This window comes from Podarcis melisellensis, assembly GCF_964234715.1.
Source record: "Podarcis melisellensis genome assembly, chromosome: 13".
Lineage (NCBI taxonomy): Eukaryota > Metazoa > Chordata > Lepidosauria > Squamata > Lacertidae > Podarcis > Podarcis melisellensis.
The window spans coordinates 18408993-18432440 of record NC_138545.1 but is presented as its reverse complement, the minus strand read 5'-3'; the positions used below and the strand labels follow the sequence as shown (position 1 = coordinate 18432440).

At 45.6% G+C, this 23448-nt stretch overlaps 1 protein-coding gene across 8 annotated transcripts in view; it reads right to left on the bottom strand.

Annotated features, from left to right (window-relative positions):
- Window positions 1-23448, bottom strand: part of IL11 (interleukin 11) — a 66046-nt gene that overhangs the window by 24935 nt on the left and 17663 nt on the right. For 2 of the 8 annotated variants that reach the window (XM_081886174.1, XM_081886177.1), the window contains exons 2-3: window positions 16754-16851; window positions 9231-9426 (exon numbers count right to left, since the gene is read on the bottom strand). The gene's annotated coding sequence lies outside the window, so the exon portion shown is untranslated. Of the gene's footprint in view, window positions 1-9230; window positions 9485-16753; window positions 16879-17002; window positions 17370-21229; window positions 21304-23448 lie in introns of those variants that run through there. The other 6 variants (XM_081886178.1, XM_081886173.1, XM_081886175.1 and 3 more) reach the window with 6 other exon arrangements.

Sequence of the window (23448 nt, the reverse complement as noted above, 5' to 3'; positions counted from 1 at the left end):
AATGGTGGTTCAGGGAAGTATTAATGCAAAGTTGACTCTTGGGAAACACTTTTTTTATATATTCAGCATCCGGCCAGTGGACCTTACAATAAAATGTTGTATCGTGGACTGCTCCTGTTCACGGTTCTTTCTTTCTTTCTTTCTTTCTTTCTTTCTTTCTTTCTTTCTTTCTTTCTTCCTTCCTTCCTTCCTTCCTTCCTTCCTTCCTTCCTTCCTTCCTTCCTTCCTTCCTTCCTTCCTTCCTTCCTTCCCTCCCTCCCTCCCTCCCTCCCTCCCTCCCTCCCTCCCTCCCTTCCTTCCTTCCTTCCTTCCTTCCTTCCTTCCTTCCTTCCTTCCTTCCTTGCCATCAATGACCCCTTCCAAGACACTCCATTCTCTTCCCACCATTTTCCCACCCCTCCTGAACATTCTGTGGCCACTGAGCATGCCCAGTTTTCATTGGACTGCCCCCCCATTTCCGACCCAAAGGGTGAAAGCCTGTATAGTATTCAGAGTTGCCGTTTAAAAGATTTTCAAGCGGGGCCTTGATTATTTCTCGGGCACTGAGTGCACCTTTTCTAATGAATAATGTCCTCAAGTCCCAAATGCACCATTAAGAAGATTCCCTCATCAAGGTCAAAAAGGCAAGGCAGTGCAAAGCTTGATATAGTGAAAATGGGAGCAAATCCCTTGTCCTAAACTGGTCAGTGGCCAGGTCTGCCCACACACCAAACATTTAAAGCAGCCCCCCCCCCACGATTCCTGTGGACTAGTTTGTTAAGGGCGCTGGGAACTGTGATGGGTAGACTACAGTTCCTATGATTCTCGGGGTGCTGGTAGCACGAGATGCGGTTAAAATGTATGGTGTGCCAGCAGACACCAAGAAAGACCTGTTCATCCCAGGCTCCAAAGCTTAGTGACCTGAGCAGCCCGCCCCTTCTTCCTTCCTCAAACTTTCGCCTCCATTTCAAGGAATTTCATAGGGGGGGAAAGGTTCTTCCTTGTTTGTGTTGCCTCAGGCAAGAGCTGGGCCCAGCCTCTCTCTGCATAAGGCCAAACCTGAAGGACAAGGTCCCACTGCCAGTTTCCCCATGTGGGGCGTGTGCCTGGGTCAAAGGGTCACTTGCACCCTTCTGCTGCATTTCCAAACCAAATCAACGCACCTCCCCACAAACATTCCAGGAGAGGCTTCCTTTCCAGGGAAAGGGCAGGCCTGGCGGGGACACAGCTGCCCCTGCGGTGGCTGTTTACACAGGAATCCCTTGCCTAGGCCCTGAGCTGCAGCGAACTCTGGGGTGGAGGCGGCAATCTAAACAGCAGCCCCCTTGTCTGAGCTTGACGCTGGCAGGAATCGAGTCCTAGAGAAGGGTGGCTCAAAGTCCACCTTGGAACCTGCGCAGAGGGTGAGCCAATAAAGGACAGCAGAGCGGTAATTAGTGCTAATTGAGCTGTTGAGCTAGCTGACCATCATTGACAAAAATTCCACATTCAGGGTACCTGGTGGTGAGTCATCAGGCAGTCTTCCTTTCTCGCAAAGGATCCTTGGAAGGTTTTCGTGAACTCTCATGGAGTTTTCAGACTTAGAAATCCTCATTACTGCTTGCATAATTACACAACCGCCAACAGCCAATCAGAAAACAGAGGAGAGGTCCTTCTAATTGTATCAAGAGGTGAGGGACCTTTCTCAGCTGAAGAAACTCATTCCCTTCGTGGCAAACATCTGTCTCGCGGTCAGCATTCCTATAGGATAGCTGTGACTCCAACCTTAGCAATCACAGAATCGTAGAGTTGGAAGGGACCATGAGGGTCATCTAGTCCAACGCCCTGCAATGCAGGAATCTTTCTGCCCAACGTGGGGCTTGCACCCACGACCGTGATATTAAGAGTCTTATGCTCTACTGTGCTATTTTTTAAAAAATGCAAATTTATTACTATTAATCTGGAAAACTGGTCATGATGCTACTTTACTTGGCTATTCATTGAAAGAGGAGTTAACAACACATGTGAATTCAGCCTACTGCTTCCAGCATGCTGTGATCCACGGATCTCTTGGGGGGGCATTTCCAAATCACCTCCCCCCCCCCATCGTGTTAACTAATAGCTTAGAACAGTGTTTCCCAACCTTGGGCCTCCAGTTGTTTTTGGACTACAACTCCCATCATCCCTAGCTAGCAAGACCAGTGGTCAGGGATGATGGGAATTGTAGTTCAAAAACAGCTGGAGGCCCAAGGTTGGGAAACACTGGCTTAGAAGATAAAGTTGCCACATTATTTATTTATTTATATTTCTATCCCGCCTTCACTGAAGTTGGCATATGGAGTTCCTAGGAGAGTCTCTCATCGACCACCCAAAAACCTGCCTAGCTTCAGGGCAGTTGCCACATCACACACCTTCAGAACAAGGGCATGGGCAAAACAACAGGGAAAGAAGACAGAAGATAAAGAGGGGAAAGAGAAGGCAGGTAACATATTCAGGCAGGGGACAATTTGGATGCCTCATCTTGAATCTCAGAAGCCTCCCTTCCCTGATCTCAGCTCTCTCTGTGTGGGCTGACTATTGGTAATCAGCAGTAAGAGAAATGTACTTGGCACATGCTCAGAAGCACTCTCATCCTGATTACAGTTTCATATGTTGTTGCATTATACTGAGTCAGTCGACTGGACCATTTAGCCCAGTGCTGTGCACTTTGGCTGGCAGGGGCCCAGAGCCTCAGGCATTTCCCAATACTTACTACCTGAATCTTTTAGTCTGCGATGCTCTGGCCACTTTCCTGGGAGTAAGTTCCACTGAGTTTAACGGGGCTTATGTCTGAGTGGACATCTGTAAGATCGCGTTGGCTAGCAGGAGATTCCAGAGATCGAACACCGGACATTCTGCACACACTGTTAATTGTGCTACAACTGAGGTATGGCCCCTTCTCATCATATGCTTCCTCCACCTACCCAAGGGGTAAAGTGGATTGAATACTGGGTCTGGGATATGGAGATCTGGTCTGATACTGCCCCCCCCCAGCCCTGTTAGCTATTAACTTTCAGAGGCTACATTTCAGTGCAGCTATATTTGAAGATCTGGTATGGTATGGAAACAGCAGATCTCTGCACCAGAAGAGGTCAGGGGAACAGCTTCCCCAGCAGATCTTCAGCAGTTCCTACTGATGCCTCACCTAGCAGATCAAGACCAATATGGGTGCCCCAGGTAAAGGTTAGTGGGTCGTAATTTAGGTTGTCTGGGTGTGTGGTTTATTTCCTCTCTGGGGTTACATAATTGAACCAGGAATTAAAGAAAGATCCACAGAGACACGTCCCCAAGCCACCATTTTTTAAAGGCATCTGTTGTAAGAAACGAGATAACTTTGCTGCCCTTTGAAAATTGCTGTTTAAATGAGTGTTACAGGCAACAATTCTATGTACACTGACTTGTCCCACTGGATGAAGTGGGACTTATTCAAAGGTTGGCATCTCCAGGTAGTGATGGGATAGACTTCTGTCTAAAATCCTGGAGAGCTGTTGCCAATCAGTGCAAGCAATACTGAGCTCAATGGACCAATGCCTTATGCTAACATAAGGTAGCTACCTATGTTCCTCTTTCCGAATAAATGTTTAGGGAGCAGAGAAGGAGTTGTGTTTTGGGAGGAGGCAACTATGAAGCAAGAGCAGGCAGGAAGATGATACCAGAAGGGTCGGATGCAGGGAGGAGAAGCCGCTGGAAAGATTTTAGGGTACATATTAGCACAGTCTCTTCTTGCAGAGTCAGCAGCAAAAAAATGCACAGGCTACGGCCCAACATATAAAGAAGGACTTTGTGATACGGCCCAACATATAAAGAAGGACTTTGTGACAAGAAAGCTTCCCAGACCTCTACCCTCACTACTTACACACTAGTGTTCTCAGTTGGACAACCTTGCACCCTGCAGATGTTCAGGAAAATGAGAAAATGGCAAATGGTCTAATAACAAAATGTAGCTCTCTCTCTCTCTCTGCTTCCGTCCGGAGCAGAAATAGTCAGGTAGAATAGACCTTTATTTTGAACCCCCCAGAAGTCCTTTTTATTGTGTGTTCATGATGATTTGTGTTCATGATTGTATCAGGGCAGTTATATGTGGTCCTGATTTCAATTGTGCCTGTAAAAGTTTTTTTGGGCAGACATACTGATGCATTTCCAATTCATGCATGTCCCATAACTTACTGCTGAAGTTCTGCAACTTTTCACACACCTGACAGCAACAATTCAACAACTGGGGAAGCATCACAGAACAACCAATGTAGCTCAGTGATGTGTGGACAGTCCGGAATATGCCCACCCACCAGTCTGGAGGGACCCCGTAACACAATAATCATCCCAGGTCACTGATGGGGCTGATGGGAGCTCTGGTTCAACATTTTGTGGCACAAGGTTGGCTCTCTTTCAACTCCAACATGGGACCCACTTTTAATTTCTGACAGTGATTAGAATCTAGACTGGCAGGCAGCAGGGCTGAATTGAAAGTGTTTGATTGAACCTATCACTGCAAAATTGAGGAAGGAAATTTGAGGGGCACAATAACTGGTAGGGCTGGAGAAGGGAATAGTTTGCAAGCTTTGAGTAAATTTGTTTTTCCTTCCTTTTTAAGTTTGCTTTGACACCTGGTTTCTGGAATTCTTTGGGGACAGAGGAATGGAGCCTAATCTCCACCTAATTTTTAAAAGGAAAAGCACTGCCTCTTAAATCTTCCTGGGTACCATTGTGCCATGAAATAATCCATTCCTTTCTCCTAGATGCATGGGAATGTCCTGAGGCTTTTTACACATTATATGAAAATACTGCATTCTGCACATGCTCAGAGGCACTCCTCCAGCCACACAGGACAAGTAGTTTTAGGAAAGAAGCCTCAGATGACACCAACACTGTTAGCAGGTATGTTGTAAATAATGAACCTTGACTTTGGAAACAGGTTCTGGGGGTTTCTATCTCAGGCAAAACACAGTTCAAATTAAGTCTTGAATCTGATGAGAAAGTTAGCACTTTTAGGGAGGCAGCATGCCTCATACCTTGAGGGAAAGGACTGGGATAAAAGGGGAGGAAGTCTCGGAGCCAGGATTTCTCTAGGTGCCATCCTGTCCCTGAGTCAGTCCCGGATAGCCCGAGGATTCGAGACGAGGTAGCTGGGTCAGTCACCTATCCCAATGGCTAAATTGTGGTTTTGAGGGTAGGAGATGAAAGTTTGTGATCGGAGACTCTGAATCTGCAGCTCTGACTCTCTTCGGGTCAGTTGCACAAGATCACAGAATAATGCCCCCCCCCCGTGTCCAGCTCTCTGAGTCAAGGCAGGGTGCCCTTTTAACACTCTCATTAAGTGGAGTCACTAGCCACTCGTCAAAAATCATTGACTCCTCTTAAAACACACGCAAACGCACAACGCCCGGGGACCACTGGTCTTCCGGACCTAGCAAAGTCGATGTGTCAGCTTGACAGAAGAACCCACAAATCACTGATTGTGTCACAGGTTGGGGGGGGCAGACCATGTCACACTGCTGACATAACATTTGGGGGCTGATGGGATGAGGAAGCACACCGTGTTCTCTAGGAAGAGAGAAAAAGAGTGTCAGAGGGGAAAAAGAGCCAGCTTACTGGGGGTTTCTGGGAAATTTTCTGGGGCTAAGGATTAATATCCATACAGAGAGAGAGAGAGAGAGTTGCAGGTGCCTTTTCGCTTCCTCTGTGCCTGGCAGAGATGAGAAGATGTGGGGAGGGAGCCAGCCAGGCTGGCTGGGAGGGGATGGGGGGAGCGGGAGAAGAGGGTCGTAATTGGGAGAGACAGTGACACAAACTCCACACAAAAACTGTGCGGTCATCACCCGGTGCGGTCCGTCTGGGAAAGCAGTATACGGTGGATGGGAAATCTCGCCTCTTCCCACAATCCTCTGCTCTAACCCACAGAGTCGTAGTCCCCTCACGAGAGAACCCAGGAGTCCTGGCTCCTTCAAAGCTCTTTTTACAATTGCATGCATGTGCACGCACTGACCCTGCTTAGACAATTAGTCTTCGTTTTTCTTCCCAAAATGTCCTGGCTTCAGCTTCTTTCCCTTGCCTCTGGTATGGGGGGGGGAGGAGTTTGATGGATCTCCCTCCCTTTTCTGTTTCCTAGCAACCCACGGGCCTTGTTGTGAACCTGCAAGGGGGTGGGTGGGTATCATTACAAATCTTCCTCTTCAGCAAGTGATTGGAAAGGGTCATTTGGGGTGATGGGAGAGGCAAGGTAACCCAGTAGATACAGTGCTGGATTTGGACACGGGTTTAAATCACTGTTCACACACAGAGCGTACTTTGGGCTAGCTGCTGTCTCTCAGCCTAACCCACCTCACAGGATTGTTAAAACGATGAGGAGAAACCATGCCTGCCAATTTAAGTTCCTTGAAGGAAGGAAGGGTGGGGTTGACAAAGAGTAATACATAAATAAGGTCCACAGATGAGGCCCAGGTGTGAGGAACATTTGGTCCTCTAGAATCTAGATGTTGCTGAACTACAAGTCTGATCGGCCCCAGCAATGCAAAGTTAATGACCAGGGATGATGGGAGTTGTAGTTCAGTCCTCATATGGAGAACCAAAGGCTCCCCACACCTAATCTATGGAAAGGTCCCATAGATGTTGCTGCTGAGTTTATGAGCCCATAGCAGTTCGAAAGAGGACCAACACAAGACTGCAACAGCCATGGTTGTTTTTAGGCCCTCATTAACCTGCTGTGGGGGATGTGGGTGGTGCTGTGGGTTAAACCACAGAGCCTAGGACTTGCAGATCAGAAGGTCGGCAGTTCGAATCCCCGTGACAGGATGAGCTCCCGTTGCTCGGTCCCTGCTCCTGCCAACCTAGCAGTTCGAAAGCACATCAAAGTGCAAGTAGATAAATAGGTACCGCTCCGGCGGGAAGGTAAACGACGTTTACGTGCACTGCTCTGGTTCGCCAGAAGCGGCTTAGTCATGCTGGCCACATGACCCGGAAGCTGTACGCCGGCTCCTTTGGCCAATAAAGCGAGATGAGCGCCACAACCCCAGAGTCGGTCTCGCCTGGACCTAATGGTCAGGGGTCCCTTTACCTTTAGCCTGCTGTGGAGCCACTTTTTGCACATAACCACTGCTGCAGCTTTCCAAGTTCTTAAAGTTCAGTGCAGAATCCAATCTGTTTCAGTGCATGGCAGAGCACCCTCCACAAGGACTGCGGTCAGGTGGCTAGAATTCAGTGTGGACTCAAAATAAACCTATAAGTGAGCCCTAACCAGAGTGTGAGAATCAAAGCACTTTGGGGTTCAACACTCGGGCCCACCAAGCAGAATCCTTTTGCGAAATCCAGCCCACTGCAGCAAGCAGAAGCAGACAAGGTGCACTGAACTTACAGAGCAAGGTAGATTTTGATGGCTCAAGAAAGCAAGCCAAGCAACGTGCTAGGAGGAGTTGTGGGTAGAGGAGACACTCTCAGCCCGAAGTTCAGCAAATCAGAATGATGTCAGATCCTTTCACTCCCAAAATGGGATGCTGAACGAAATTCTACCTTTGCAACAGTAGGTGTTTGCAACATCTATGAGGAACAGATAAGGTCCCCACAACTGCCGCTCCTGCTGTTGTGGCAATTTGGCAATAGTTGCTCTGGAACTAACAGCTCACTTACCACCACATCTTGCCTGTGAAACGCTTATCACTCAGATTTGTAGCCTCCGTTCATTTTATCCCTTTGCCTCAAGGAGAGTAAGTGCTTCTTAAATTCATTTATATTCGCAACAATTCTGTGAAACAGGTTGCTATTATCCCCATTGAACAGGTTGGGCAACTGAGGCTGGGAGTCAAGTAATTTTCTAAAGAGCGTCCAGAGACTTCAGGCCTGAATGTACCCTTGAACCTAGGCATCCAAGCTTCAGATACAACCTTCGATCCTTGAGGCTGGGGGGGAACGCAGGCCTCAGGCCACACCTGCCCTGGCCCTTTCCACCTCTATTAACCCCACACTGCCACCATGTGGCAACTCGCCCATGAGCCATTTACTCCAGGGAGAAAGCGGGTTATTATTATGATGTTTATTATATATTTTTATATCCCCCCCAGACCGGGGCTCAAGGCAGTTTATACAAATTAAAACAACACAGATTAAATACAAAAAGCTGGAGATCTTCCATGGGACAAAACAAAAACTGCCATCAAACCAGACGGTAACATTACCTAGGAATATGGGTGCCCCTTTTAAAATTATATTTTGCTAAGGTCTCTGGTGCCTATGAGACGGGTTGCTATATGCAACTAACAATACATTCCCCATTTGGGCATCTCCATACTGGGAAAATCTGCATCGGTTGAATGGCCGCCTGAATCTCTGACTTGTTAAAGACAGGGGAGTCCTGCTAGGGGTGAGGCGGGATTCGGGGGATGTGCCAAAACATTATAGGGAGGGGTGTGTAGATGGGAGATAATTCCTGGAGGATCTTGATTCCCAGCAGGAGTGACTTCCAGGTTCTCCTTCACACCCACCAGGAGGTGCTGCTGAAACATAGCTGTGGTGCCCCCAAAATGGAAGAAACGGCAGTTTCACCGGGGAGCCTGAAACCCCCTCCCCAATGGTCTCTAAAGGAAAGAGAGCCTAAATGCCAGGTCCTTGGAAGTAGCTTCGGCGCCGTGAATGGGGCCTGTGTGAGATGACAGCGTCGTAAACGCTCTCCATAACAACGCAGGGAAGCAACGGAAAACACAGGTCAGATACGACTCCGGCAGGGGAGGTGGTGGGGAAGGGCAGGTGTGCGGCAGGCAGAAAGGAGAGACCCACACATGCATGCCCCAAAGCTGTATGGGGTGGGAGGGAGACATTTCTGCCTGTTGCCCTATGTCAGGGGTCAGCAACCTTTTTCAGCCGTGGGCCGGTCCACCGTCCCTCAGAACTTGTGGTGGGCCGGACTATATTTTGAAGAAAAAAGAAGAACAAATTCCAATGCCCCACAAAAACCCCAGAGATGCATTTTAAATAAAAGGACACATTCTACTCATGTAAAAAACACGATGATTCCCGGATCATCCATGGGCCAGACTGAGAAGGCGATTGGGCCGCATCTGGCCCACGGGCCTTAGGTTGCCTACCCCTGCCTTATGTAGTCTTCCAAATGCTCAGCCAAGCCAGGTACACCTTTGATATCCCTAGAAAAGCATCCCTGTCGATGACACTTTCGTAAAACAAATCACCCCTGCCTGCCACAGGGATGCTGAACTTTTTTTTCTGTACCAAAATTGACAGTGTCTTACCTCACAGAGTTACACGCCATTGTGCAAAAGTATCGGGTTTCAGCTGGATTTCCCAGTGCCTGAAGGCAAGGTGGTTCTCCGTCCTACTTGAAATCTTGCCTACAAGTCCAGCTCAAAGGTACCTTAGGCCCCGAAGAAAATGCATCCCCTTTCACACAAGGGCAGGAAATGAGGGGTGCCGGCTGAGGGGTGGAGCCTGCACTGAAAACAAACACAACCCTTTTAGGTTCCTTCAAAATTTGAAGAGCCTGGTTGGAATTCTGGCAGAAATCTAGAGATGTGCAGGACCCCAAATCAAACGCACAAAAATCCCCCTGTTTGATCTTCTCAAGGCTTTCCTCAGAATTCCTCAGATGTTTTCCAGAGGTGTTCACTGGAGGCAAAAAAATTGTGGCCACTCTGTGGGATGCCCTCTTTCCTGAGCCAGCAGGGATTATCCACACTTAACTTTTGCCCCAGTTCTTCAAATGTCCGTGCTATAACACTCCATGTCCAAGTGGGGGATTGTTTTTTTGATTTTTGCCCTGAGTTTTCCCTGCAAAAACCTGCTCTTTAAAGCTAAATCTGGTTCAATTTTCTACATTCATAGAATCACAGAATCATAGAGTTGGAAGGGACCCCGAGGGTCATCTAGTCCAACCTCCTGCAATGCAGGGATCTCAGCTAAAGCATCCATGGCAGATGGCCATCCAACCTCTGCTTAAAAACCTCCAAGGAAGGAGAGTCCGCCACCTTTCGTGAGAGTCTGTTCCAGCTCTTACTGTCAGAAAGATCTTCCTGATGTTTAGTCAAAATTTCCTTTCTTGTAACTTGAATCCACTGGTTTGGGTCCTAGCCTCCAGAGCAGGAAGAAACAAGCTTGCTCCATCTTCCGTGTGACAGCCCTTGGGATATCTGAAGATGGCTATCACATCTCTTCTCAAGTCTACTCTTTACTCTACTCTAAAGATGCCCAGCTTCCTCAATCATTGCTCATAAGGCCTGGTTTCCAGAACCTTTATCATCTTGGTCGCCCTCCTCTGCACACCTTCCAGCTTAGAATAGAGTGGTACTATTACTTCATTTGATTGGGACACTATACTTCTTTTAATGCAGCCTAGAATAGCATTAGGTTTTCTTTTGCTGCTACATCACACTGTTGACTCATGTTAAGCTTGTGGCCCACCAAGACCCCTAGATCCTTTTCATATCTACTACTGGCAATCCAGGTGTTCCCCATCTTATATTGGTGCAGCTGGTTCTTCCTGCCTAAGTGTAGGGCCTTACGTTTTCCCCTGTTGAAATTCATTTTGTTAGTTTTGGCCCAGTTCTGCAACCTGCTATTGTCATATTGAATCCCAATTCCATCTTCAGTGGCACCCCTCCCAGTTTGGTGTCATCTGCAAATTTGATAAGCATCCCCTCAATTCCCTCATTCAATTCGTTTATAAAGACATTGAACAACAATGGACCCAGCACAGAACCCTTAGCACTTGTCACTTTTTTCTAGGATGATGAGAAACCATTAGAGAGTACTCTTTGGGTTTAGTCAGTCAACCAACTACAAATCCACCGAATAGTTACCTCGTCTAACTCACATGTTATTGCTCCATCTGAACATCAGTTGTTGCTAAGAGAATTTGGACGCAAACTGCTTGGAGGTCACATACTGTAGCTAGTTAACATGCCAGAGTCTCAATTGTTATTCAAGTGAGGCCACGCAGGCATATTTCTTCTAGAACCTTCCGGAGGGACTACAAGAGCCACCACAGTGTAGGCTCTGCTCCTTACACTGATTAATGACTCTTAAGTGAGGGATTTTAATGGACAGGGGGCCACAGACCCAGAGAAAACCAGGACAGATTTTGCAAGCAAAGAAATGCCATGAAGACTTTCAGTCTTCAGCGGCAGCATGCTCACGACAGTGGCCAGAATCCAAATTCCTTGGCCTAGAAAGCTCACTGGGTAGCTTCGCTATCACTTTCCCATGAGTAAAAATGTGAGCTAAAGTGAGATGTCTCAAGTGCTGATACAAGGACATGTAAGCACTTTGTTTGTAAAGGACAGCCACAGAAGTAATTTTTAGCAGCCTACCTCCATTCAATGCCTTGCTACAGTCTAGTGGGGCTCAGAGGGCCACTTACGGAGTTTTTTCTGAAAGCAGCCTCAGGAGTCTGGAAATAAGGCTGGAGCGGTTGTGGGAAATGGTGATGAGGTGCTTACAAACAAATTTTTAAGAAAAATTGCCCTCCAAAAGCTGTTTTTGTTTTTTAAGACAAGCAGGGGTGGAGATTATATGGAAGCAAAACAAACAAACAAAACAACTGAGGGTGTTTGTGTGGGGATTTTAATTGCTTCCCTTCCCACCTACCATTTCTCTGCTCCCGAAAACAGCCTCCTAAGGCTGCTTTTCAAAAACATAAAGAAAAAGTTACACACAGCTACATATAACAGCTAGCACAGACCAGAGACTTGAGGCTTGAAACACTGGCTGACGGGAGGTATATGGAATTGTATACTGTATGCTCAAATCTCCCAAGCCTGGAGCTGGAAGACACACATTCCAAATCTGGAGGTATGCTGTCAGGTATTTGACCTTGACCTGGCTCTGACAGCAGGATCAAAACCCATAATAAGTTGCTTCCTGTGGGTACCAGTTTTGTGGAGAAGTGGGGGCTGAGCAATCAGCTGCTCCTATATCTCCCATTTCAGACTGACCGACCATTTCGCCAATACTGGGGATGAAGGAAGGTGAGTTGCCAGTGTGATATAACCTTGCTATCAACTTCTCAACCAACTTCCGAGACCAGGGAAGGAGGAAGTTTCATGAGGGAAGAACAACAAAACCGTGGGGGAAATGGAGTCCAGGTTTCTTTCCATGTGCCTTTTAGATGGCATTGAATGGAAGCTCCTGTTCTCCTTCGTCATCGCATAACAAACACAGCCTCCTGCAAGGAAGCCGAGACCAGGAATTGGTGCAATCTGGGCTTTTCAAGGGGCTGTCCCAAACCGGTCTCTGAGAAATGTCAGTGAATCAGTGAGAATGACCAAGTGCTTTGCTGCAGTTTACAAACAAACAGTTTGGAAATCCTGAACCTCGGCCAAGGAATGAAAATCCCAGCTCACGTCAACGCTGCACAGTAAACGGAAGTATCGTCTGAGTTCGCAGTGACCACAAGGTGCAGAGCTAATGAGTGTTCATTGCTCGCTTCCCCTAAGTGCCCTCTGATGGGAACGGAGGCTGGGATTTCTGGCCCTTGTCAACATTCCTAACTTTTGCTCCTTCCAGCACCCCTGCTGGGGTGAAGTGTCAGGTTAACAGTCTTTTTGGACCAACTTTTGGAGTAAAGTTCAGCCGGGAAGCTTCTTTAGTGAAGACAGCCTCTTAGATTCATTCTTTCATATATTTATTTTTAAAATGATTATACAATGGTACCTTGGGTTAAATACTTAATTTGTTCTGGAGGTCCGTTCTTAACATGAAACTGTTCTTAACCTGAGGTACCACTTTAGCTAATGGGGCCTCCCGCTGCTGCTGCGCCGCAATTTCTGTTCTCATCCTGAAGCAAAGTTATTAACCTGAGGTACTATTTCTGGGTTAGCGGAGTCTGTAACCTGAAGCGTATGTAACCCGAGGTACCACTGTATATAAAACTCTACATCCTGTTCAGTGTACAACCAATGTATACAGTCAGTGCTATTTTTCTAGAAAAAGAGGTGCTGGAACTCACCATGAACACTTCCCTCTTTCTCTTACTGAGAATGGCAATGGCACCCACCTGAGAGGTGCCAGAACTGAGTTCCTGTGAGTTCCCCCTGAAAAAGCCCTGCATAGTAATGCAGAATCAACAATAAAACAAATAAAATGTTTGAACCACACTGAAACTTTGTTAGGGGACCCGGGGACCCCTATTCCCTCTAGGGAGCTACAATTCCCAGAGTTCCCTAGGAAGAAGGATTTGAGTGTTAAACCATCCTGGGAACTGTAGTTCTCTGAAGGGAACAACAGGCTCCTAACAACTCTCAGCACTCTTAACAATCTACAGTTCCCTGAATTTTTTACAGGAAGCTAGGAGTGATAATTGGCACGATACTGCTTTAAATGCATAGTGCAGATGGAGCCTATGTTACATTGTCAGCTCCCCTTGCCAGTTCTCTCTTCCCATCTTCTTGCCTCATGCTTATGTCTAATTCCCTTTTCCTGTGTCCATCCGGCAACAGCGTCATGCATTGGCTCAGGGAAGCAGCAGAGATAGCAACATAGAGTGGTACCTTGGGTTAAGAACTTAATTCGTTCTGGAGGTCCATTCTTAACCTGAAACTGTTCTTAACCTGATGTACCACTTTAGCTAATGGGGCCTCCTCCTGCTGCTGCTGCGCCAAATTTCTGTTCTCATCCTGAAGCAAAGTTCTTAACCTGAGGTACTATTTCTGGGTTAGCGGAATCTGTAACCTGAAGTGTCTGTAACCCAAGGTACCACTGTACTTTATTTGAAAACTTACCTTTGGAGCTGTGCAGAAGCACAGGTGTGCATTGGGAAGTAACATCCACATATATATTAAATATGACGATCATTAACATAACTGTTCAGTCGATGGGAATAAAATTTTATTTATTTGTTTCTTTATTAATAAAAATTATTGGTCTTTTTTTTTTTACGAAGGAAACTCAAAGTGATTTATAATACAGTATATAAACAAGTGCAAACATTAAAACCAGCATAAAATAAAGGAAAAAGAGAATATAACGCACAATCCTATTTTTAAAAGACAGGATTTTAATATCTCACCCACTCAAGGATGCAGCAGGTAATTAAAAGCCAAAGGCCTAGTGAAAATGAAATATTTTTGCCCCGCGCCTAAAGCTATGGAACAATGGTGCCAGGTGAGTCTTCCTTCGGAGAGCGTTCCACAAGTGGGGAGTCATCATTGAAAACTGAGAATAAAACATCCTTCTAACACAGCCATTGTATGGTCAAAGATGGGGAGGAGGAGGAGGAAGATGTGGAAAAGGGGGGACCAAATCAATTTTGCAGGATCAAAGCCACTCTGGCAATCCAGTAAGAATAGCGGAAGTAAAATGCAGTTTACCCCCCCCCCCCAAAAAAAAGTCAGCATAAAACTAGTCTGGGAAATCCTGGCATGAAGGATCAGAGGTAGCACCATCAACACAAGTGTTGGGGTGTCATGTGTATTGTGAGGAGGTGAGGTGTAATAACACAAACAATTTTTAAAAAGCCGGAAGTGGAACCCCTCTTCGTCCGGTACAGAAAAGATTGCAACGTCAGCAACAGGTGAGCCACTTTAGGGAAGGCATTCCATAACTGAGGCACGACTGCTGAGGAAGTCTTCTCCCTTGTGAGTGAAGAGCCTATCTCTGACACAAGGAGGCCGTCAGAGAAGATCCTGAGCAGAAAAACCTAACAAACAGGGAGGGTTATCTGAGGAGCCTCATACAATTCTTACGGATTTTCCTTTGAGGAGCTCAGTGGGGGTGAACTCCTTGCTACCTACCAATGCAAAGTCTTGCCTGCTGGTCTCAAAGTTTGTGGAAGCTTTTGGTTTACACAGAACAATTACAACTAGCTCTGGGTAGATTTTGGAGGCAAGAAGGTTATAGAGCTGAATACTCTCCTTCTTCACACTTTTAGGGGCCAGGAAATCAGTACTGGCACTGGGTTCAAATGCACCAAAGTCTCTTTTTGGGGGCGGGGGGCAAAAAGGAAGCCAAAGTGGAAGACTGGAGAATACAGTCTTACAAAAGCAGACACACAGGTCCTTGCTTTCTCTCATGTCTTGCCAAACACACACACACACAGAGGGAGGGACAGCCTTCTCAGGTAGACAGTTTCTGTCTGTCCATTGGAAGGCTTGTCTGTCCAGCCCTCCAGCCGGGCGGGCCCCAGACGTACAGTTTCCCCCAGTGTGACTCAGGCATAAACACAGCCCCAGGCCAAGGTGTGTGTGCTGTGAGGTGGCGTGAGGGGGTGTGTAAGTGTGTGTGCAATCGGAACTTTACCATCAGCTCAACGGAGCGAGTGGCGCGTTCCGTGTGTGTGTGAGAGAGAGAGACAAACGTTTAAACTGATGTCTCACATGCTCCCCTGTTTTCTTGGTTGGGGGGTAGAGGAGGCACTATGAACCATCTTCTGGCCTGTAGTAATTTTAGCCTGCATGTCCTAATGGGCATTTGGAGGGGAGGAGTTGGTCTCACTCCCCTCAAGTGGTCTGTCTGTCTGTCTGTCTCTTATGATGAAGAAGGCACCTTGGAATTTTATTGCAACAATATCTCTTCCTCCCCCACCCCATACAAGTAAAATAAATTCTATTTAAGAATTGGCCATATATGGAGCCAGACTTCCTGGCTAGGTCCTTTCATTCCCAATGTGGAAATGCAGGCCTTACAAGGTCTCCAAAAATCCCCCAAGGGGAACAGAATCCACAGAAGTACCCCCAGATACTTCAATGGCTACTCTGAGAGGTCTTGTGAGAATTAACCTTCTGAAGCATCTTCTGCTGATCTCCCATGTTCTGGTTGCTCCCAGTTCAGCCATATAAGTGGCAAGCTTGGTGCCTTATAAAACCTATTACAGATCAGCTTTTTCTCCATCTTGGATAAACTGTCTGACTTTCAAATCATGTTCAAAATAAAGGATACCACCAGTGCAAGAGGTTAGCAGAAACCAGGCTTGCTAAATTGCACCACTTCAGCATGTAATATCTAAGCAGTCCTTTATTGCTAGTGTTTGGGAAATGTGATTTGTGTATATATAACTCAGGGTCCCTCTGGACATCCTTTTTATTTGTGCATCAGGGTGGTCATAAGCCTGCAAAATACTGTTTGTGCCTGCTAAAGTTTTGGGGTTGATTTGCTGCTTCATTTTCAATGACACGTAACTTCCTGCTGAACTCCTGTGACTTTTTACACTGCAAATATTCTGGATTGTTGCTTTCTGCCCCACTTCCATTGCGCTATTGAGCAAGAGTGCCCCTCCAGGTAGCAAAAGTGCAATTAACATTGGAGAAGCATTGCAGAACGAGTAAAGCAGATTGATGTGTGGACAATCCAGTATCAATTCACCATTAATGCACTATTATAGTGTCAGTGACAATAAAAATATTTAGCAAAAAAGTGGGTGGGAATTACCGTATTTTTTGCTCTATAAGACTCACTTTTTCCCTCCTAAAAAGTAAGGGGAAGTGTGTGTGCGTCTTATGGAGCGAATGCAGGCTGCACAGCTATCCCAGAAGCCACAACAGCAAGAGGGATTGCTGCTTTCACTGCACAGCGATCCCTCTTGCTGTTCTGGCTTCTGAGATTCAGAATATTTTTTTTCTTGTTTTCCTCCTCCAAAAACTAGGTGCATCTTGTAGTCTTGTGCGTCTTATAGAGTGAAAAATACGGTACATGTTGCAAAAAACAACAACAACCCACCAGCTCTAATATGAGAAGTAGTGGTGCAATTAGGCGATTTTAGACTCTGGGTGGAATGGTCTTATTTGGGGAGTGCTCTTTACATTGTAATAAACATGGTTTTACTTACTTTAAAATGTAGTAACCAAGCTTTGCTGCATTTAAGGGCTCTCCAGTTCATTCTGCTGTGGGGCCTGTCCAGGGCACTGCTGATGAGAAGATGGTAGGCTGATAGGAGGAGAGGAGAAAAGGAATCTGGTGAGAAATCAGAACGTAGTCTTGTTATTCAAACACAGTTCAAGACTTGATCTTGAATCTGCTGCAAGCAAGCATGGGGGGCTGTTGTAAACCCCTCCCCCCCCCACCAGTTCCCTTGTACCTTGGGCACGTGTCCTTGATTTGGTGTGTCACAGCGGAGAGTAAAAGCTGGATGAAAGCCATTTGACCTAGAAGTTGTGGGCACAATGCCTGGCATTCGGGGAAGGGATGTATCTCATATCATAATACGTCCCTGCCGGGTGAGACCAAAGGCCTATCTAGTCCAACAGTCTGCTCTCACGGTGGTCAACTACATGCCTGTGGGAAGCTCACAAGCAGCACATGAGCACAAGAGTACACTTTCATTCATGATTCCCAGCATTTGGTATTCAGAAGCATATGGCCTCTGATTCTGGAAGCAATATACAGCCATTTTAAAGCCAGCTAAATTGGCAGCCATCGCAACATCTTGTGGGGACAATTCTATAGTTTAATTACATGTACACATAAGCACTTCTTTTCGTCTGTCCTACTCAGGTTAAATTGGATGGCTCCGGGTTCTAGCATCACGAGAGTGGGAGAAAAACCTGTCTCTCAACTATCCGCTTTCTCCAGGCATAGTTTTATAAACTTTGTTCCCCTTTATTTGCTCTTCCCCACGTAAAAGCCCCAAATACCATTACCCATTTGCGTGCATTGGGGCAGGGATACTCAAGATGCTCAGAGGCAAACATCCGTATCACTTCACATTCCAAAAGTGTGCTGTCATTCAAATAATTTCTAAAATAACTTGAGGTGAGAAAAGTGAGTCTCAGTTCCACCCTCGTAACAACCTTATAACCAAAGTCATGCTCAGTGCATTTTTCTGGGGGTACTCAAGGGTACATAGTACCAGCACCTCCCCACCTCCCCCCAATGTTAAAAGTGTGGCACTGACTGTAACAACATGGTGAATACCAGCACCTTTTTTTTCCTTTTAAAAAAGAGCACTGGTTATGCTTATTCTCTAATTATGCACAAATGCAAGCAAGGCACAGAATGGAAACAGAATCCAGCTCCCCAAGAACCCTAGCTTCCCTTTTTAAAATGTTTCTATCCCTCTTGAGGGCAAAGCTAGACTTGAAACTGTGTTGGCAATGCCTTGTGTCATCACGGGTCACCTTGCAATTTTCTTAGGCGCTCGTTGGGTTGAGAACACTCTGTGCATGGAAGACATATAACAGCAAAACCCGGGATGGAATGTCAAGGAGCAGGGTTGGTGCCAAGGAAAACACAAGCCGGATGGGCAAATATTTGGCCATGAGGTGATGGGGGAAACCTTCTCTCCGCCTTTGGCTTGGCGCCCATGGGGGCTTTTCCAATGGCACACCAGCTCGGTGGAGTGACTGTCAGAGCAGGGTGCCCAGATTAAGCAACTTGGAATGGATCCAGCCCCCTGTGCGAGGGAAGAGGACCCGACAGAGGTCATATACATGTTCTTGCCCGCACACAGGTTAACCAAATTTTTCAGGTCTTTGAGGCTTTGCAAAGAGTCACATGTACCATCTGCCTGAATCATTAGCAAAAACAGTGCACTGCTTGTGGCAAAAAGGTTCCTGTTGACTATTTGGTATGCAGTGTGGGCCATAAATAAGGGGAGATATGTGGACATATAGGCAACCAGGCCAATGTAGGGTTTATCACTATTAACCCCTAACATTATAACCACAAAGCCCCCAATTATGTAACCAGAATGAATTATGAAAATGATTTCATTCATTGAGATTAAAAACCCACTACAGATGTTGTCCAACGTCTTTAAAATATTTCCTCCTATTACCTTGCTCCCTACATTTAGAAATGGAAATATTTATCTTTATTTATCTTTAGTCAATCCTATAAATACATCTCAAAAGGGTTTAAAATAAGGAATCAAAGAGCCTGCCCCCCCGACCTTTTAATTATGCACCCATGATTATTTGTGCTGATTATTGTATTGGGGTAGTAATACACAATCCCACTTCCAATAGCGTTCGCACGTACAAACATTTCTGCGGCAGACACACTGCTTCATTTCCAATCAGCACATGTCCCGCAACTCCCAGCTGAAATCATGTGACCTTTCATCCAAGAAATGCTTTTGTTTACTTTTATTTTGGTCACACTTTTCTTGTGCTATAGTGCAAAAGTGCCCCTTAAGAGGGCAGTAATGCAAAACACTGGAGAAGCGTCACAGAACAATTAATAAAGCATAAAGTTGTGTAAAAAGGTAAAGGTAAAGGTACCCCTGGCCGTTAGGTCCAGTCGCAGATGACTCTGGGGTTGGGGCGCTCATCTTGCTCTATAGGCCGAGGCAGCTGGCGTCTGTCCGCAGACAGCTTCCGGGTCATGTGGCTAGATTGACTAAGCCACTTCTGGCGAACCAGAGCAGCGCACGGAAACGCTGCTTACCTTCCTGCCTATTTATCTACTTGCACTTTGATGTGCTTTTGAGCTGCTAGGTTGGCAGGAGCAGGGACTGAGCAACGGGAGCTCACCCGTTGCGGGGATTCGAACCGCTGACCTTCTGATCCGCAAGTCCTAGGCTCTGTGGTTTAACCCACAGTGCCACCCACATCCCATTAAAGATGTGTAGTACTGTATAAATCCGCAACTAATATAATATTATGGGTTCTGTAACATGGTGCAGAATACCCCTGCAAACACTTCCGCCCTGCCTGCCCCCGCCCCCCCGGTCTGGAGGGACTCTCTGAAATAACAAAGAGTCAAATACATACAGCAACACAACACACCTACACAGGCAATATAAACAACATGCAAATAAATTCTTCAATCAGACTGCAGAATATTAAAAATAATAAGCAGTACAATTCAGAAACCAACAGCTGGGGAATGCCCAGACAATGAAGGATACTTTCAGCAAACATCTAAAATGTACTCAGACCTGCAGAATGGTTATACTACTTGGGTGCAGGTACTTGGGGGCTGGTTTGCAGCACGTAAATGGGACAAGAATTGGGGTGCGCAAACCTGGATGTGCCCTTACGTTGCGCAAGGAGGAAGGCCACACAAAATCAGGACAGGGATCAGGTGGCTGGCTATCAGTGTGCCAGGTACATAGAAACCCCAGAGAATATTCACACATTGAACCTTCAGGCCTATGCTTAAGCTGTTCTAAGGATACCCCTAATGCGTTGATGTGATACTAGGGACTAAGCTACACTGGCAAAGAAAAAGCGCTTTATAAGCGTTGTTGATGCATCCTGTGTCACCAGATGGCGCTGTGAAGTTCCATTTTTGCCAACCCGATTTCTCATACAAAGTTTAAAATGCATTTAAATGAAATGCTTCTTTGATGTGTCTAGATCCAGCCTTGCTTGCAAACACCGATGTCCTACAGGTATATTTGTCAGAATCTGCTAGAATCAGCTGCAGGTCCCTGTTGGGTATGTCTGGATAAACTACGTCTGCCCCCAGAAATCCTTGTAAGAAATATTTAAACATCAGTTGCCTTAACTGCCAGTCATTAATTCAGTTTCATTTATTAGAAATTCTACAACTCTCCATGCCTTTTCATATAACAGGAAAATAAAAGAGAACTGTAAAACGAAATACAATTAAGTGAGACATAAAGCAATTCTAAGTGGATATAATATATCACTAGCTACCAGGGCTTCCTCAGTTACATATAGCCACTTGCTAAAATGCAAAGTGGATTTAGCATGCTTAACAGGTTCTTAAAACCGATGGGATTAAAAAACGGAACTGTTTCTTCAGAAATACACAATTAAAAAATGCTAGGAAGCCATAAACCATCTGATATGCAGATACAAAATTAAAATAAAAGCATATCACAGACACGTGAGGTAAAATGTGTTACTCTGCAAATCACCATGGCACACTATGAAATAAATAATAATGATTAAAACTGCAAATAATTGATGCTATTTTGATTTGTCAGCCAATTTGCTATCTGTTCCAGAAACTGGCTCCCAACTCACATTCTTTGCCCTTTCCTGTCTATGATACAGAGCTTGTAGGACAAATGTTACTACTGGTTTCAACACTTTATAAGAATGGGTGGCTAGAAGGAATTTTATACTCTGAGGTAAAAGATAATGAGTCTTTTCCTATCAGCAGGGGTTCCAACCGCTGCAGTCTTAAAAGCTACCAAAAGGAATAATAAAACATGCAATGGAGAAAGAAAACCTTTCATGTTTCCAAAGTTACACGGTCAGAATTGACTAAGGTCTTGTCCACATTATGGTGGTAAAACCTAGGTCTGAAGAGGACAACTGCAAACCGCAGGTGGGGGTGGCTTTATAGGACGGACAACTCCTCCATTAAAAAGAAATAAACAAATCTTAACCTCACATATTGGAGATGGCTAGCCCAGAACCCTTTTTCCATGACATGTTTGATTTCCATGGAGATTGAATGCTTTTCCATACAAAATAAATTCAGTCATGTCAGCTTTCACCTAAAGGGTTGAAACGCATTTGTTCTTAACATTCATCATACTAGTTAGTGGATAAAGCATTTGATTGGCTATAATACTACATTTATTATTGTATTAAAACAATTACCACCATTATTTTATTGTATCTCAATTTGAGATTTCTCATGTATTGTGGCATTAGTAGAGTTTGTATAGCCATCTCTTTACAATATTTTAGAAGCAGTAAGTTCCAATTTTTATTCCCACCCAACTTTTTCATTTTTAATCATCTGCTTTTGGAGGCTGGGGCCCTACACCTCTTGCTGTGGAGCTGGTATGAAATACTACAGCCAAACACAGGCTTACCTCCTCTGTGAGAGCCAAAACTAAAAAGCAGCAATGTTCTCCATCTTCTTTTTTCATGGCCATTATAATTATTATTTAAACTTATATCCCACCCTTCCTCCCCAAGGAGCCCAGGGCAGCAAACTATAACACTGACACAATTAAAGCATCTCAAATCAATTCCTATGCAGATGCAAACTTTGAACAACAACATAAACTTAGCACAGGGTGCTTCATCTCAGCAATCCTCTAAGCAGGTTAGACCTTATGGATAAGGTGGGTTATAAATCTAGCCTGTACAGTACTAAGCTGGGTCCAGAGGCAGGTTAGTAATACTTAGTTCCCCCTGAAATCAATGGGACATAAATCATGCCTAACTTGTCTCACTGATTTTAATAGAAGTGCAATTAGAGTTGTGCCAACTAAGTTATACTCAAAGCAGACCCACTGAAACTAATGGACCTAATTTAGTCGCATCTATTAACTTCAATAGATCGACACTGGATATGATTAACAACAGCTACAACCCTCAGTCTGCATCCAACCTTTTCTTGTTGCCCGTGGGAAGCTATGAGCTTCAACATTGAGCCTGGCTATGTGTGAGTTCTTGTATACGTAACTGTGCATTCAGTTGTCTGCTGAAATGCAAAGAGCAGTACAGGATTATGTTTCATGCAACTTGGGTTGGTTTGTGGATTAAAGTAATTTTGTGTATGCTTTCCTTCATGAGGTTTGGTTGGCTGCGCATTCTTGTTTTCATTGGTAGAAATATGGGAGTGGGTAACCGTGGAACTGGAATTTATGAATCTGTATATTCTTCTGTGTGGGGATGCATGTGGTTCTTTGCTTTGCTGCCTCTGTGTGTGTGTGTGTGGTTGCGGTTTTTTTCTCCTCAGGCAGAACTTTCACATGCCATAAATGTATGTATAAAGGCGTAACGGGATCGGTTAGTGGATCTGCGCATTTGTGTGTGGTACTTTGCTTCTGTCTTCGCGTATGCATAATTATGAATGTTTGCAGGTACGTGCTTTTGGCTAGCCTGCATGCACCCATCTGCATGGTAGCAGAAGCACCCAACTGCCACAGCATGTAGATAAGTGTGCAATTGCATCATTCTGTGTGTCTTTCATGGGTGTGTGGGTCCCTCGGTCCCTTTGCCATGCCTGAAAATCTCTGAATTCCTTGGTGCGTAGCTGTACATTTTCTACGACGAGGTATATTTGTGGTTCTTCCCTTCACTCTCTGTGTGTGCATATTTGTGGATGTGTACATGGAAATGAAAAGTCTGTGTATTTTCCCATATGAGGGACGTGGATACCATAACTCTGCGTAAGCACATTTCTATTATTCATCACAACATGTATAGCTTGCCTTTCTCTAAGGAGCTCAAGTTGGCGTACATAGTTCTCTCCCCCTCCATTTTGTCCGCACAACAACCCTGTGAGGTAGGTCAGGTTATGAGACAGTGGTTGTGTACACACCATACATTCAAAGCACCCACACACAAATCACAGGGAAGTGCTGTTTACTGCTCACAGAGCTACGATTCCCGGCACCCGTAATAAACTACAGTTCTCAGGGTTTTTTGGGTGAAGGGGAACTCTGTGTCCAAAGTAAGGTGTGTCCACAGCCAATGTCTGGTCCAAGCTTCATGGGTGACTGGAGATTTGCACCCTGGTCTACCAGGTCCTAGTCCAACTCTGTAGACACCATCCCATACTAGAAATCTATAAAAGCGGGTCCATGACTGTGTGTCGCTTCTGCTGCCTCCCCCAGCCCCATGAACCACCGTCTTGAGGAAGAAC